Source organism: Grammomys surdaster, unplaced genomic scaffold (assembly GCF_004785775.1).
Source record: "Grammomys surdaster isolate TR1022 unplaced genomic scaffold, NIH_TR_1.0 125941, whole genome shotgun sequence".
Lineage (NCBI taxonomy): Eukaryota > Metazoa > Chordata > Mammalia > Rodentia > Muridae > Grammomys > Grammomys surdaster.
In genome coordinates, this window is record NW_021620763.1 from 608,580 (window position 1) to 626,148 (window position 17,569).

The 17,569-nt window shown below is 41.7% G+C and overlaps 1 non-coding gene across 1 annotated transcript; it reads left to right on the forward strand.

Moving 5' to 3' along the window:
• Positions 1-590: 590 nt before the first annotated feature.
• On the forward strand, positions 591-664 carry LOC114608940. Its single transcript, XR_003709441.1, has one exon. It is a non-coding gene; the product is annotated as a small nucleolar RNA SNORD28 (small nucleolar RNA).
• The last annotated feature ends 16,905 nt before the right edge of the window (positions 665-17,569 follow it).

Below are 17,569 nucleotides of genomic sequence, written 5' to 3' on the forward strand. Positions count from 1 at the left end.
GTTCAGACAGTTCAGCAATAGTTGGCACCCAATATGGGGCTATAAAGCCAAACTTAAGTAGATTCAGGTATTAGGCCTGGTACAGAAGCCCAGTAAGCAGCTGGGAAGATGGTTTCTTAGCAACTGAGCAAGCCAGCAAGTAGTCCCTGCTGAGCAGTAAATATGGCTCCCTGGTTGGGAGTGAGGAAGCAGAGCCTCAGTGCACAACCTCTGCAAGATCTCCCAAGGGGAGGTGGGGAACCTCCGCTTCCATCCCTTCCACCCCTTCTCTGTGAGCAGAGGATAAAAACCTACACCTGTGGAGAGGGTGATGGGTGGAAAATTGTAGAGAGTGGGCAGGCAGAATGCAACAGCCAGGGCTGGTAGAAGCAGGGACCTGCTAGACTGAGCCAAGGGGACAGAGCCAGCTGCCATAAACACATACTGGCCTGAGAAGCCTGCAGACAGACAAAAGGGCTAAAGGAACACTTTCCTGGAGCTGCAGTGTGACTGAGAAGCCCCAAACTTCTGAAAGGGGAAGGTATTAAGTTTGGAAACATTGCAAGAGAAAAGAAAGAAACTAGGTATTAAAATCATAGAAAGAAATTATTGTCAGATGATTTGAATTGACAAACTGATACTCCTTGAAGGTGTGAATTTATATCATGTTAGAGTTCTGATGGCAGTTCATGGTAAGGAAGAGGTTTTTTGTTCTGTCCTGATGATTGGAAATTACTACTCTTTACTCTCTTACAGGTTTTCCTTGGGTGATTTCTTTAGAGGAGGAGTTTGTTCCTGCATACCACGAATCTCCAGCATTAAAAGGTTCTGTTAGCAGTGCCACACTTATTGGTTCAGAGATAACACTGTCTGGCTAAGAGCAAAGGAGACATGCCAGGAATGTTAAAAGCATATTTTCATTCAAGCCCACACTAAAGTAAGGTATGAAGAAGAGAACGAGCTGTACATGAAAGGAGCTGAAGACATCAAATCTGGTGGGAGGAGCAGTCAGCGCTCCCCACCGCGAAGCCATCTCCAGCCCAGGATGGTTAATCTTTTTCAAGCATTATTGCTGAAGCAGACTAATATGCTTCGCTTCACCATAATAGGTCACTTTTAAGATAAAACATGATAAAACAATTCTTTGCAAATCCAGATTGACCTTCATTGCCAACCCTTTAACTGTTTGTAGCTGTGTTCTTTTCATTCCTTGCAATAAATGCTCTATGCTAAAAAAAAAAAAAAAAGAAGAGAAAAAGAAAAAGAAAGAAAGAAAGAAAGAAAGAGCCGGGCGGTGGTGGCGCACGCCTTTAATCCCAGCACTCGGGAGGCAGAGGCAGGCGGATTTCTGAGTTCGAGGCCAGCCTGGTCTACAGAGTGAGTTCCAGGACAGCCCGGGCTATACAGAGAAACCCTGTCTCGAAAAACCAAAAAAAAAAAAAAAAAAAGAAAGAAAGAAAGAAAGAAAGAGAGAAAGAAAGAAAGAAAGAAATTGTTGCATGTAACTTTTCGCTACCCTGCCTATGCTCTCGGAAGTGGGCCATGCTATCAGCCCCCACCCAGCTTCCCTTGAATCCATGGATAAATGACACACAGTTGTTCGTTTTCAACTTGCCTTCTAGGCACAATTGCTGGGCACTACCATCGCCTGCCTGGGAAAGTGTGTCCTTATTACTACTCTTAGCTCCAAGCGCCTCCCACCTGCCCTAACTTTAGTTGGTCAGTTGAATCTAGTCCCTGATAAACATACCTGACCACCTGCCTGTAGGAGCAACCCGTGTCACCACTCTGTTTCGAGATCTCACATGGATGGTCGACTTTTCTTCATCAGAAGCAAGGCAAACACTCCTCTCCTTCCTTGCATCTCTCTGCTTGCCTGCAGGGTCCTGGAAGTCCTGCTTGTCCCTTCTGCCTAGCAATTGGCCCATGGCTTCTGTATTGACAGATCAAGAACCAATTGGGAAACAGGACCTTAGCATCAGAACTGCTCCTACAAAAAATAATTAGTTTGAAAATAATAAAGTGAATTTTTCGAGTTCTTTTGATTGATTGATTGATTGTTTTTAAGGTTTTTTTGAGACAGGGTTTCTCTGTGTAGTCCTGGCTGTCCTGGAACTCACTCTGTAGACCAGGCTAGCCTCGAACTCTGGAACTCAGAAATCCTCCTGCCTCTGTCTCCCAAGTGCTGGGATTAAAGGCGTGTGCCACTATAGCCCAGCAAAAGTGAATTTTTCAAAGGAAGGAGAGAGTTAAAGATTAAAAGGAAAATATTTTCTATGTTAAAAAATAGAAAGTACAATGATAGAGGGCACTTGGACTGTGTATAATTTTGTTTCCATTATCAGCATAGAAATAAGTATATTTGGGGGGCTGGAGAGATGGTTCTGTGGTTAAGAGCATTGGCTGCTCTTACAGGGGATCCAAGTTCAACTCCCAGCAGCCACATGGGAGCTCGTAACTGTCTATAACTCCAATTCCAGAGGATCCGACCCCCTCATGCAGACAAACATATAGGCCAAACACCAAATGTACATTCAAAAAAATTATTAAAAAGAAAGAAAGAAAGAAGTATATTTTTGGTAATGATTGTAAATTTATATATTATCTTTAAAAAGAATCACAGTAAAGCAGAATTAGATAAGGAAAGAGCTGAAATATCCATGCTAAGTTACAAACAATAGAACAAAAATTACACAATCCTTTGCATCATAAATAATTTTTCAGATGAATTCGATCTTAAGCCTTATATTAATGCCTTGTGACTAGACTGAAAAATGGCAGTCCAAGTCCATTAAAAACCCTAAAATGATTTTTTTCCAGCTATGATAGTGGAATTAGATGCAGATGAAAAATATACAAGGTTTTCAAGAATTTCAATGGTGGCCCATAAAGGCACTAGATTTGAAGAGATTTAAAGAAGCAATAATGTCCTGTGTGTTACATTCACCATATGTAAAACAGATACTTAACAACTAGGCCCCAGAAAATTGTATAATTCCAAAAGATTGGAGAGATTTGATGACAGCTGTCTTAGACTTCAACTACAATGGCTAACATGGTGGAAAGGTGAAGCTTCAGTTATACAGCAATGAAATAGAATTAGAGGCATTAATATTGTCAAAGATCAGGTGGAGGTCAATATTCTGAATTAAGAGTAAAGACTATGTTTGAACATGATTGATCAGAATCATACAAAGATAAACCCAGGATTCAAAAGAAAATTTCACTGACTTTTTACAAAGCTTTAACTACAGCTTTAACAATATCAGATGCTCTGTGAAATTTTAATTGAATCTTTAGCTTTTAAAAATGGTAATGATGAATGCAAAAAGTCTGTTGAGCCTTTAAGGGCCAGTTCTGCACCTATTTATGAATGGATTAAAACTGCTGAGGATATTTAGTCTAATGCTCTCAATTCAGTTGTGGTTGGACAATTACAAAAGATATAAAAACTCGGGGGCTGGATTGATGGCTCAGCGGTTAAGAGCACGACTGCTCTTCCAGAGGTCCTGAGTTCAAATCCCAGCAACCACATGGTGGCTCACAGCCATCCGTAATGAGATTGGATGCCCTATTCTGGTGTGTCCGAAGACAGCGACAGTGTACTCATAAATAAAATAAATAAATAAATCTTTAAAAAAAAAAGATATAAAAACTCAAAATGGGGGCTGGAGAGATGGCTCAGCAGTTAAGAGTACTGATTGCTCTTCCACAGGTCCTGAGTTCAATTCTCACCAACCATATGGTGGCTCACAACCATCTGTAATGGGATCTGATGCCCTCTTCTGGTGTGTCTGAAGATAGCTATAGTGTAGTCATATGAAATTTAAAAAAAAAAATCTTAAGAAAACAAACAAACAAACAAAAACCCATTGGTGTAGCTGTGAAAGACAGCTCATTCCCTAAAGGACAATAAATCAATGGTTCCTAAGGACAAAGTTTTCCCTAATAATAATTCAGGAAGAAAATTTCCTGTCATATGTAGAAGAAGTGGAAGGAAAGGACACAGGGCTTATGAATTTAGGTCATCCAAAGGTATTTGAGACAATTCCTTACTGTCAAAGAACTGACTAGGGGCTTCGCTCAAGGCTTGACAAAAATAACACGAGTCATTTATTCCTGTCAGCCCAGGAACAACTCTTCAGGTACATGTCTAGAAAAATCAAAGCCTGATAGAACAAACAGAGCTGCTCAAAAACAAACTATTTCATAGAGATGGAGCCGCTGTTATGGATGCAACAAGAGATCCTAAAGATATCACAAGCAAGTTATTTTGGCAAGCTGCTATAAGAGACCAAAGCTGAAATTACAATTAGATGAATTGAGATGGAAGGATACACGAGCAGATGAAACAGTAATTCCACAAGATTCCTGAAATCTGATTTGGTCACTTCAAAGTGTGTCTATACAGCTCCAGGGAATTGGGACACTGTCTCAGGTAAAACAAAGTCTAAAGTGAATTAAATGCATAGGACCAGGAGGTCAAGTAGGGAAATTAAAGCCATATGTTGTGGGACATACAAGCATGCCAAGGAAGTTTGGTGCAGTAGAGCAGGTGAAGACCAGAGACTCGATGGGCACACACCTGATGTTGTGTTTATAAAAGGATAAAGAGATAAAGAGTATGTTCCATGGGTGTGTGGAGAGGTATGGGGGAAGGGGATGTCTCAGCGGGCCCATGCCGAGACATCTCTTCCCCCTGACCTGAGGGACCAGTCACACGATGGACCAGCCACACACCAGTATAGCATAGAATAGAGTTTATTCAGGGCATGGGGAGAGGAGCCAGGAGGGTAGTAGAGGCAGAGAGAGAGAGAGAGAGGGAGAGAGAGAGAGAGAGAGAGAGAGAGAGAGAGAGAGAGAGGGAGGGAGGGAGGGAGAGAGAGAGAGAGAGAGAGAGAGAGAGAGAGAGAGAGAGAGAGAGAGGTAGAAGTAGAGGAGTGAAGGCCGGCCATGACCGGAGAAAGGGGGAATGGAAGGGGAGAGGGTGCATAGAGAAGCTACAGGCAAGAGATCAAGAGAACAAGAGAGAGAGGAGGGGGCAAGCAGCCCCTTTTATAGTGGGCACACCTACCTGGCTATTGCCAGGTAACTGTGGGGAGAAGCATACCTGGCTGTTGCCAGATAACTGTGGAGGTGGAGTTTAGACAGAATACTAACACCTGAGGCTTAGGCAACTCCCAGCTCCCTGTCAGACTCCTGACTTAGAACACATGCCATGCTTTTCACATAAAAGAAATGTGCCCTATGGTCACCTAGGCTCAAAACAGAGATCTCCATGCTAATGAGGTACCTAGAGGCCTGGAGAGCTTAGCCAATAAGCTTCCCATCCCAGACATTCCTCCCTGCAAAATGTATTTAATCTCAGGCCCACCCTGAGAAGTGGGGTATGGTTTTATGCATCTATTTTTCTGTCATGACAATAAACTGTTCAGACCCATGGACTGTCTCTTTTCATCACAATCTGCTATGGAGAGCCATGAAGAAGGCCTTTGCCTACAGAGCCTCAGCCTAATCTCTCGTAGAAGGCTTCTCTGCACTCCCAGCCACAACCACCATAAAGCCTGCTTCCACCAAGCTAAGGACAATTCTATAATGGGACAAGCCAGAGCTCCCCCTTTCCCCTGGCCCGGGGCTAGCTGCTGTCCCCAGCCTGCAGGCGCCCTACTTCTTCTCTGCTCTTTCACAGCAGTGCCTGCATGTCCAAGAGTCTGAGAACTCTATAGCCCTGGCCTCATCACAAGCCCAGGGACCCCCAACTAGCTCTGGATTTCCCACATCTCAGACTGTGCTTTCCCACCCCCCAAAGTGATGTCTTGGTGCTTCCCTACAGCCTAGAACCTGTTTAGTAGCAGCTGCTAAGCCCAGCCAAACTCCCCATGGCGTTCTGCTTTCCCAAGTGGCCTTGCCCTGCTGCAGCATGGACGTGGGCCTTTGACATGTGGCAGATAGAGCCATCAATTTATGGGGAAGAGATCTGTTACAGCAATGAGAAGCACAGATTAATGTTCCTCCAACTTCAAATACAAATGTAAAACAGGTGGTGGTTTTTTTTTGTTTGTTTGTTTTTCAAGACAGGGTTTCTCTGTGTAGCCCTGGCTGTCCTGGAACTCACTCTGTAGACCAGGTGGCCTCAAACTCAGAAATCTGCCTGCCTCTGCCTCCCAAGTGCTGGGATTAAAGGTGTATGCCACCACCGCCCAGCCAGGTGGTGGTTCCATAAAGAGAGTAAAATTGTTATCAAAGACAGTTACAGACTGACCAAGCTGTCCATAGGCAGGACAGAGCAGAGGTTGGCTCTCCACATTTAGATGAGGAACCACTGCTGACAGAATACCAATGCCTAGTGTTAGGAGTCGCGTTGGCCATTGCAACATGGTGCCGGTTTCCTGCTTCCTGGTTCTTCTTGAGAGCCTTGCTTGAATGTGCGCCTGCACAAGGCGCGAAAACCAGTATGCTAATTGGCGATGTCGTGAGAGCCAATGAGTGTGTGGCATGTCTCCTAGGGCTCTATATAAGCCACAGGTTTTTTGGGCTTGGCGTCCCTCGCCTCATTGCTATCTAAAGAGCTGTACAATAAATTGCTGTCAGAAGAATCCTGAGTGTGGCGTTCTCCTTATCGGCGAGGCTGCGCGCTGCAAGTGACGGAAACCCGGGAACGAAGCCGAACGTCTCGGTGTTTTATCCAGTTTCGAGGGACCCTGTTGGCTCAACAGAGGATTCAGAACTGACGGCATGAGAAGTCTAGACGCTTTTCTGCAAGGTATGGTGGATCCTGTCTATTTTGCTATTGCTATCCTTGTTTGGGCGGTGGTAGTTCTTGTGCTCTGCTTCTGTTTTAACTACCATACCCAAGACAAGGTAAGAGAGGGACAAAGAGCTTTAGCAGAACGCCAGGGTGGCCTATCAGAAGCAGAAAAGGATAAGAGCGCTAAAAATAGAATAAAGAAAAAGGAAAAGAAAAAAGAGGAAATTAAGAAGGAAGTAGCTACAAAAAAGGAACATAAAAAACAGGAAGAGCCTAAGAGAAAACTATATCCTGTGTTAAATGAATTTCAGAATTTAAGAATTAATGACTTTGCCTCTGAGGAGACGTCCTCGGAGGATGAAGAAGATAGTGTGTTAGATTTTGAGGAACAGGCAGAGTTAGATAAAAAAGCAGCCCATTATGAGTCTGAAAGATACGGGCTGGATTCGCCTTATGCACCGGGGTATGCCCCATCTGCTCCACCATTGGAGGAAGTAGTTAGAGTTAAAAAGAAAAAACCAAAAGAGAGACAGGAAAGACTGTCGTCCAATTCTCTTATTACAGTTAAGGAAAGAGAAAAGATAAGAGTAGCCTTTCCCGTATGGGAAGATGCTAACCAAACCAGACAACATTCACAGCTAGATTTAAAACAATTAAAAACGCTAGCCGAATCGGTACAGACTTATGGAATTAATGCCTCTTTTACTCAGGCATTAATAGAAAGACTTATGGTCAGTCCCATGACACCAGATGATTGGTATAACACTGTTAAGGCTTGCCTGACTATGGGACAATATCTAGATTGGAAATCCATTTTTCAGGAATTCTGTGCTTTACAGGCAAGACAAAATTTAGCTCAGGGGCATCCACAATGGAACTTTGACATGCTTACAGGGCAGGGACAATGGGCTATCAATCAAACGGTCTACCCTGTAGAAGTATATGAGCAAATTAATAAGGCAGCTGTAAAAGCATGGAAAAGTCTCCCTAACAAAGGACAGGTTTCAGGAAACTTGACAAGAATTATTCAAGGAAACAATGAGCCATTCTCAGACTTTGTGGCAAGGATGATGGAGGCGGCAGGAAGGATTTTTGGAGATCCTGAGACGGCCATGCCTCTCATAGAACAACTAATTTTTGAACAATGTACTAGAGAATGCAGAAATCCTATTACACCTTGGAAAGGGAAAGGATTAAATGCATGGATGAAGGCTTGTAGAGAAATAGGAGGACCTCTATCTAATGCCGGATTGGCAGCTGCTGTTTTAGCGGCTCAGAGGGCCTCTAATGTTAAATGTTTCAGGTGTGGAAAACTGGGACACATACAAAGACAATGTAGATCACCTGGCACTACTAATAACAATCGTCCAAAGGTGCCTGGAATGTGTCCTAGGTATAATAAAGGAAAACATTGGGCAAATGAGTGTAGGTCAGTTAAAGATGACAGAGGACGTACAATTTCTCCTCTGCCAAAAAACGGGCAACGGGGCCCACATCTCCAGGGCCCGCAAATATATGGGGCAATAGAAAACCTGCAGAACAACCCTCAGCAACATCAAAGGATAAGACAATCAGGAGAGCCACGTCAGGCTCAGCAGGACTGGATCTCTGTGCTACCGCCAGAGCAGTACTAACACCTACCATGGGGTGTCAGCCTATACCTTCTGATTTCTCAGGACCCTTACCTGAGAATACAGTAGGACTAAGATCGTCTACGACTCTAAGAGGATTAATTGTTCACCCCGGAGTCATAGATCAAGATTATGAGGGACAAATAAAAATCATGTGCTCATCACCAAGGGGGATTAGCTCTATAGCTCCTGGTGATAGAATTGCACAGCTGTTAGTCCTCCCTAGTTTACATTCATTCTTTCCTAGTAAAGGTTTAACTAGGGGCATGAAGGGATTTGGCTCCTCTGGAGACAGAATGTATTTATTTCATTAGATTTGGAAAAACGCCCCACCTTAGAGTTGAAAATTCAAGGAAAGCTTTTTACAGGCCTCCTAGACACAGGAGCAGATACTACCATTATCTCTACCAATTGGTGGCCAAAGAACTGGCCTGTTAATAGCTCTTCACAAACCTTACAAGGTCTTGGATATGAGTCTGCTCCTGATGTTAGTGCAAGAGTATTGCATTGGGAAGATTTTGAAGGCAGACGAGGGACAGTTGTTCCTTATGTCTTGCCACTTCCAGTTAATTTATGGGGAAGAGATATTCTTAAACAATTGGAATTTAGGCTCACCAATGATTATTCTACACAGAGTCAAAAAATGATGAGAGAAATGGAGTGTGTCCCTGGAAAAAGACTGGGGAAGGCCTTACAAGGCAGGACCAACCCTGTTTCTATTACAGAAAAACAAGACAGGAAAGGGCTGTTTTTTTCCTAGGGGCCATTGAGGGTGCATTGCCTATACCTTGGTTGTCAGAGGAACCTGTATGGGTTCCTCAATGGCCGTTAACCTCTGAAAAACTAGCAGCTGCAAAAGCTCTAGTTAAAGAGCACCTAAAACTAGGACATCTGGAGAGTTCTCAGTCACCATGGAATACGCCTATATTTGTGATTAAAAAAAATCAGGTAAATGGAGGTTATTACATGATCTTAGAGCTATTAATAATCAGATGCAATTATTTGGATCAATTCAAAAGGGTCTGCCACTGCTGACAGCTTTGCCTAGACATTGGGATATTATAATAGTAGATATTAAAGATTGTTTTTTCTCTATACCTTTACATCCCAAGGATAAAATTAGGTTTGCTTTCACTCTCCCAAGTATTAATCATGAGGAACCAGACCACCGATATCAATGGAGGGTCCTGCCACAAGGCATGGCCAATAGTCCCACTATATGTCAAATATATGTCTCTTCTGCTATTGAACCAGTTAGAAAACAGTTTCCTAAGGTTAGAATTTGTCATTTTATGGATGATATACTCTTGTGTACCAATAACAAAGAAGTTTTACACCAAGCGTTCTCTCTGTTAATTTCTACCTTAAAACAGAACGACTATCTATAGCGCCTGAAAAGGTTCAGGAAGGAGAGATAGGAAAATTCTTGGGAGCGATAGTTACTCCTGAGTATATTAAACCACAGAAGATTACTATTAGAAGAGATAAATTAAAAACATTAAATGATTTTCAAAAGTTACTCGGAGATATCAACTGGATTCGTCCCTATTTGAAATTAACTACAACTGAACTTCAACCCTTATTTAAAATACTTGAGGGAGATTCTAACATTACTTCATTGAGAACTTTGACCCCTGAATCGTCTAAAATATTGGATAAAATAGAGATTGCCATACAACATGCTCAATTAGATAGACTTAACCCTGAATTATCTTTTCAGTTATGTATTCTCCCCTCTCCTCAACAACCAACTGCAGTACTGTGGCAAGAGGGACCATTGCTATGGATTCACCTACATAGCTCCCCCAGGAAGGCTTTAGGCTATTATCCTGCCTTTGTTGCAGAATTGGCTTTGAAGGGACTTCATTTATCTGTGATGCATTTTGGACAATATCCTAATACAATTGTATGTCCTTATACTATGTATCAAATTCAAGTTTTATGTGCATCTCAAGATGCTTGGGCAATTTTAAAATGCTCATTCCCTGGAAATATTGATAATCATTATCCTAAACATCCCTTGTTACACATCCTATTCATCAAGCATTGGATATTTATACCGATGGTTCTAAGACAGGCATTGGTTGTTATGTGGTTAATAATGTCCCTACTCGAATTCAGTATGATTATACATCTCCCCAATTAGTAGAATGTGCTATTGTAGCAATAGTGTTGCAAAGATTTTCAGAGCCTATAAACATAATTTCAGATTCGTATTATGTCGTAGAAGCTGTTAAACAATTAGAAGTGGCTGATTTTATTCACCCTAAAAGCATGGTTACTGAGATATTCAAAGACATTCAAAACCATATTCGTAGTAGATGTCACCCATTTTTTATTCAACACATGAGAGCACATTCATTGCTTCCTGGACCTATGTCTCAGGCTAATGCTATTGCTGATAAAGCCACTAAAAACCTATTTTGGGTAAGCTCGCCATTAGAAGGCGCAGTTGAATTTCATAAACTTTATCATGTACCAGCCAATACCCTGAGATTAAAGTTTCATTTAACTCGTGCAGAAGCGCGAGATATTGTTCTGAAATGTACCTCCTGTGCAAAATTCAGACCCTCTCCATCTATAGGAGTTAATCCCAGAGGTCTACAACCACTTCATATCTGGCAAATGGATGTTACACATTGCAATGCCTTTGGAAAACAAAAATTTATTCATGTATCTGTGGATACATGCTCTGGCATCATCCACGCCACCCCCCTTGCGGGAGAAAAAGTGTCACATGTTATTACTCACTGCCTTGAAGCCTGGGCTGCTTGGGGCAAGCCTCTTCAGCTGAAAACTGATAATGGACCAGCCTATACGTCTAAAACCTTTCAACAGTTTTGCTTAAGGCTTGGTGTCCGTCATATAACTGGCTTGCCATATAATCCTCAGGCACAAGGGATTGTGGAACGTGCCAATGGCACATTGAAAACTTATTTACAAAAACAAAAGGGAGGAATAGGCCCCAACATGGGACCTAAGACATCTATCTCCCTAGCCCTATTTACCTTAAATTTTTTAAATCTGGATTCTGATGGGCAATCTGCTGCTGACAGACATGTGGCTCCAAGTCCTCAAAAAGAATATGTTAAATGGAAAGATGTCTTAACTAACCAATGGAAGGGCCCGGATCCAGTTTTGGTGAGATCCAGGGGAGCTGTTTGTGTTTTTCCACAGGATCAAGAAAATCCAATCTGGATACCAAGCAGACTGACCAGAACTGTGAAAGAGGACTCATCAACCCCTGAAGACAAATTTAGCGGGGACTGCTACCAGTTTATCAGCCTTTACAACTCTAGGAAATCGGTCACAACAGGCTGAGGAGCTACAAGAAGAACTCCTGCTCAAGATTGCTGTTTTGAATGGGACCAGAATAAACCCGATTGATGTTAGAGACTTCACTTCCTGGCTCACGTCCACCTTCTCCTTTTTAAGGAGTGGATGGCGGTGGGAATGTTTGGCTTTATGATCTTTGGGGAAGTGCTGATCACACTCTGGTTGCTCTGCAAATTTAAAAAACAACATCATAGAGATAAAGTACTTATCACTCAAGCACTGCTTTCCTCAGAGCAGGGAACATCCCCTCAAGCTTGGTTAAATATGCTTAAACAATGAGACACTATCATTCAATGGGATACCCTGAGGGCTCGTGTTCCCATTGCACCAGGAATCCTGAGTGGTAGTCCTCCACACCTCCCAGGGCTCGGGTTCCCATTGCACGGGCATAAGTGTGGAGGGTCTCAATACTGTTTAACTGCCTTGAACGCCTTACTGGTAGAACGGTGGGCTTGATCGGCGAAATAACAGTTGGAAAATTGTTGCAGCAATTTAATAAAAAAGGGGGAGATGTTAGGAGCTGCGTTGGCCATTGCAACATGGCGCCAGTTTCCTGCTTCCTGGTTCTTCTTGAGAGCCTTGCTTGAATGTGCGCCTGCACAAGGCGCGAAAACCAGTATGCTAATTGGTGATGTCGTGAGAGCCAATGAGTGTGTGGCACGTCTCCTAGGGCTCTATATAAGCCACAGGTTTTTTGGGCTTGGCGTCCCTCGCCTCACTGCTATCTAAAGAGCTGTACAATAAATTGCTGTCAGAAGAATCCTGAGTGTGGCGTTCTCCTTATCGGCGAGGCTGCGCGCTGCAGCCTAGCACTAAGCTGACTGACTAACAAGCCTGTCTAGGTAGATCAATGGCCCTTAAATGAGAAAAAGTTACAGGCATTAGAATAGTTGGTTCAAAAGCATCTAGAGGCTCAGCATTTGGAAGAGTGTACCATCCCTTGGAATTCCTTAATTTTTGTCATTAAAAATATGTTGTGAGAGATATTTTAAAAATGGCTACTGGTCAAGCCAACTATCACGCTGTCTCTGCAAGGCTGGGCATTGTCCAGACCATCCCTTCATCCACGTGGGCCCATTAGGAAAATGAGACTCTAATGCTTAATTTATCCAAAAGCTTATATATTTGTTAATGATCAGTAACAAGATGCTCATAGAATCAGAGGTGTAACCTAATACCCAACCTAGACATACCAACTACCTTTGACTGCGGGAAACACGTGAACATCCACCTTCATGTTCCCCTCTCTCTCCTCTGTCTCTCCTCCTAGCTCCTCTTCTTTCTCCTCTTCCCCTCCTTACTCCTCCCACCTTAGCTCCTCCTACAAAAAGAAATCTGGAAAATGGAGGATGTTAACAGATTTGAGAATAGTTAATAAAGCCGTTCAGTCTAAGGTTTTCTTTTTTCTTACAACCTGAAATCCCCTTAACTTCTTTGTTACCTAAGTAACAATGCCCTAGATGATTGATTTAAAAGATTGCTTTTTCTCAATACTCCTTGAGAAACAAGATAGAGATTTTCTTTCACTGTGCTCACATTTAACCATATCTGACAACTAAGAGGTATCATCAGAAAGTCTTGCCATAAGGAATGTTTTAAGTCCTGCCTTGTGTCAATATTATGTGCACAGCCCTTAAAAATAATCCATAAATAGTTTCTCAATCTATAATTTACCATTCTATGGATGATATTTGGCTGGTTGATTCAGATGCAGATGCCTTAGGAAAAAAATGTTTTATGAAGTAAGAGAATTTTGCCTTGTTGGGGATTACAAATTGTTCCTGAAAAAAATACAAAGAGGAGATTTCTATTAATTATCTAGGATATAAGATAGGTCTACAGAAAATCCAGCCACAGAAGGTACAGATCAGAAGAGAACAATTACAAACTCGTAATGATTTTCAAAAATTGTTGGGAGATATTAATTGGCTAAGGCCCACAAGTGATTAACTCTTCAAGAGCTAAGTAATTTATTTCAAACTTTACAAGGTGAATCGTTCTTAAACCGTCCAAGGAAGTTATCAGCTGAGGCTGAGAGAGGATGGCTCTGGTAGAAATGAGATTATAGGACACAAAAGTGGAGTGTTTGGATCTACACTGGGCTGTATTTTAGTTATTTGCCTTCTATTGATTCTCCCACAGGAATTCTTATACAGAGAGATCATATCTTAGAATGTATACTTTTAACACATAAACAGAGAAAAATGTAAAGCTTATGAGAAAAGGTTTATGATTTGACTGTAAAGGGGATAAAAAGACTATGTTAATTAGCAGGAATAGATCCTGGAAAGATTGTAGTGCCTTATACTAAGCTGAAATTACCTCATTATACCTCATTGAGGATTGGCAAAAAAGTTTGTAATGATTTTTTCGAGAGAAATTAACAACAGATACCCCCAAAACAAGCAACATCAGTTTATTAAAAGAACTAATAACATTTGTCCTTACATAGTGAGAGGAACACCAATTTCTAAGTTTTTATACAACGCCAATAAATTAGGAATGGAAGGTTATAAGTCAGAAAGTATAAGTAAAATAATACAAAGTCTACAGGCTTCAGTTCAGAAATTAGAACTATATGTTATAAGTCTATTGGATTTTTCAGAATGTATTCTTTTTTTTTAACATTTTTTCCTTTTATTTATCTTCAGACACACCAGAACAGGGCATCAGATCTCATTACAGATGGTTGTGAGCCATCATGTGGTTGCTGGTAATTGAACTCAAGACCTCTGGAAGAGCAGTCAGTGCTCTTAACCACTGAGCCATCTCACCAGCCCTTTTCAGAACTTTTTAATATAGTTAATGAGTCTCAATATGCAGAGAGGGAGTTGTTTTGCATACAGAAACTGTTGAACTTATTACAGATAATTCACAATTAACTTTGTTATTTATACAACTGCAATAAGTAATTTAAAATATATATTTTATATGTACATACACAGGCCAGGACCATTGGCTTTAGGACATGAGGAGATAAATCAGTTATTAATATAAAATGTATTAGAGGCTTTGAATTCTCATAAAAGACATCATGTAAATAGTAGAAGTTTAAAAAAATTTCTTCAATGTGACAAGCCAAGGAAATTATAAAGAATTACCCTACTTGTTCTTTGTATAATCAAGCTCCAATACCTGCTGGAACAGGAATTACCCTAAAGATAATCAAAGAAATAAAATTTGGCAGATGGATGTGTTTCATTTTGCAGAGTTTAGAAAATTAAAGTATGTGCATCATACAATTGACACCTACTCAGGATTCGCGTGGGCTGCTACCCTTCAGTTCTGAAGAGGCTGATTCTGTAATTACACATTCATTAGAAGTGATGGCTATATTAGGAATATCTTTACAAATTAAAATCATTATGCTCTGGCATGTGTATCTAATAAAATGCAACAATTTTTTTGTTGTTTTTTTTTTTTGCTTTTTCAAGACAGGGTTTCTCTGTGTAGCCCTGGCTGTCCTGGAACTCACTCGGTAGACCAGGCTGGCCTCGAACTCAGAAATCTGCCTGCCTCTGCCTCCCAAGTGCTGGGATTAAAGGCGTGTGCCACCACCACCCGGTGTAACAATTCTTTAAATATTATAACATAAAACATATTACTGGCCGGGCGGTGGTGGCGCACACCTTTAATCCCAGCACTTGGGAGGCAGAGGCAGGCGAATTTCTGAGTTCGAGGCCAGCCTGGTCTACAGAGTGAGCTCCAGGACAGCCCGGGCTATACAGAGAAACCCTGTCTCGAAAAACCAAAAAAAAGAAAAAAAAAAAACAACAAAAAAAAACATATTACTGATATATCTTACAATCCTACAGGACAAGCAGTTGTGGAGATCTAACAGGACTTTAAAGGAAGGGCTCATTAAACAGAAGGGGATATGAGAGCTCTCAGAGGTAGAATAGATAATGCCTTATTGACTTTAAATTTTTTAAATGTCTATGAGATAGGTAACACAGCTGCTGAAAACCACTGAATTTTAGAAAAGACTGCTGAATTAAACCAGCCTACATGTTTTAAGTGTTAACTTCAGAATAGAAGTCAGGAAATGTGTTGTGTTGGGGGCCAGGTCATGTGTTTGTTTCAACAGGAAAAGAAAAGCTGTGGATTTCCTCAAAATCAGTGAAGATTAGAATTGACCATGACAGACCTGAAAATCTTGACTGCAGATAAGAAGGAAGAAACCAAGAAAAAGAACGAAGCATGTGGTGTAAACGCTAAACCCTCCACATGGAGACAACTCTGAGACTGGCTAAGACAAGATGATCTGTGACTAGCCAATCAGTCTTGCTGGATACAGAGTCCTCAGGACTTAGTATTACATGCCATCTTTCTATATGACATGGATAGAGATTTTTATTAAAGTTTAGTTATACAGTCCAAATGGACCTACAAAATGTGATGCCTTTCCTGCTCAAACAGAGCAGAGAATCATCTTTAGCAGATTTGTGCACACTGCGCATTCCATACATATGCTAATACAGACATGTATATTACCTTTAAAAGTTTGTGTGTTTTTTAGAGAAGGACTGGACATCAATAAAGACAACAAGACAAGTAACCCAGGTGATCTGGCCTCACAGACTGCCTCAGTAGCTGTTCCCTCAAAAATCTGCATCCAGAGCACCTTCAAAGGTCAAGCTCAACTGGTCCAGCCTCACAGCCTGTTCCAGCCAGGACCTCAGTTAAGTCCTGTGCTTTCCCATCACATAGAGACTGGACAGCAAACGATGCAGCTAGCTCTCCCAGGACTTTGGCCAATATCCCAATATTTTTAGAGCCCTCCAAAGATGTCACTGCTCGCCCCCCCCACACACACACAAAAGGAAGCAATCTTAAGAAAATGATGCTACCATTCCTGGGTGAGTTTTGGTTGTTGGATAGGTGATGGATGTTTATCATGGTTTAAGGGCGGTTGGTCAGAAGTTGTTAATGGTCTTGGTCAGGAAGGAAACAAAGTAAAGTGTGGTTCAAAACTCTCGCGGGTCGTGGGCAGACAGGAGAGTCTGCTTCTGCCCTGCCACCAACCGCGTCTCAGCGTCTCAGCAGAGGCGGAGAGGGGGAATGTGTTACAACTCTTTGAAAAGTGTTAAAGCTCTTTGAAGTGCCTCAGAGAGGCACTGGCTGGTTGGAGAAGAGGGGAGGGACGGCGAAAGAAGCTCTCAGACGCCAGGAAGAATCTCACACACCTTTACTTTTGAACTTGGCCTATATATACAGTTTTGGGGTGGGTTAAGGTCTGGCAGCAGGTAACCCCTATTGGCTTGGTCTGAGAGCTTGGGAATGCCTCATCTGCATGATGGTGCTATTCCTACGTGATCAATGACCATGGACCTCTCTGTGGGAGGGACTGTGGAGAGCTGAAGCTGAGAGAGCCAGATGTCTGGGAAAGCCCGAAGCATCTTCTGTCCCAGTGGCCTTCTTCAGGCCAGGGTTCTGGGGTTCTAGAGCTCTTTTACCAGGCTTTCTGGCCTTTTTCTCATAGCTCACTGCCCCACAGTAAAGGTGGTTAGATTCAGGGATCTCTTTCTCTCTTTCTTTTCTTTCCTCTATCCTTTCTCTCATATCTAATCTCAGGGGAAGAGGGGAGAAGAAGGGATTGTAAGAAAAAGGGGAGATATAGGAATGATAGATAAAATGGTAGATTATTGAATCTACTTTTAGACTAGAAAGCAACAATGAGCCAAATGTTCTTATATTGGTATGCGTTTTTGTATATTGATTAAAATGTATGGTTATTTTTGTTACAACATACTGTATATATGTCTCAACTCTTGTTAAGGTATTGTACCTATCCAAGTCAATTTAAAATGTAAAGTTCTAGTCCTTGAAAGTTACTATTACAAACTGTTTAGGATAATTAAGAAATGCAAGTTAG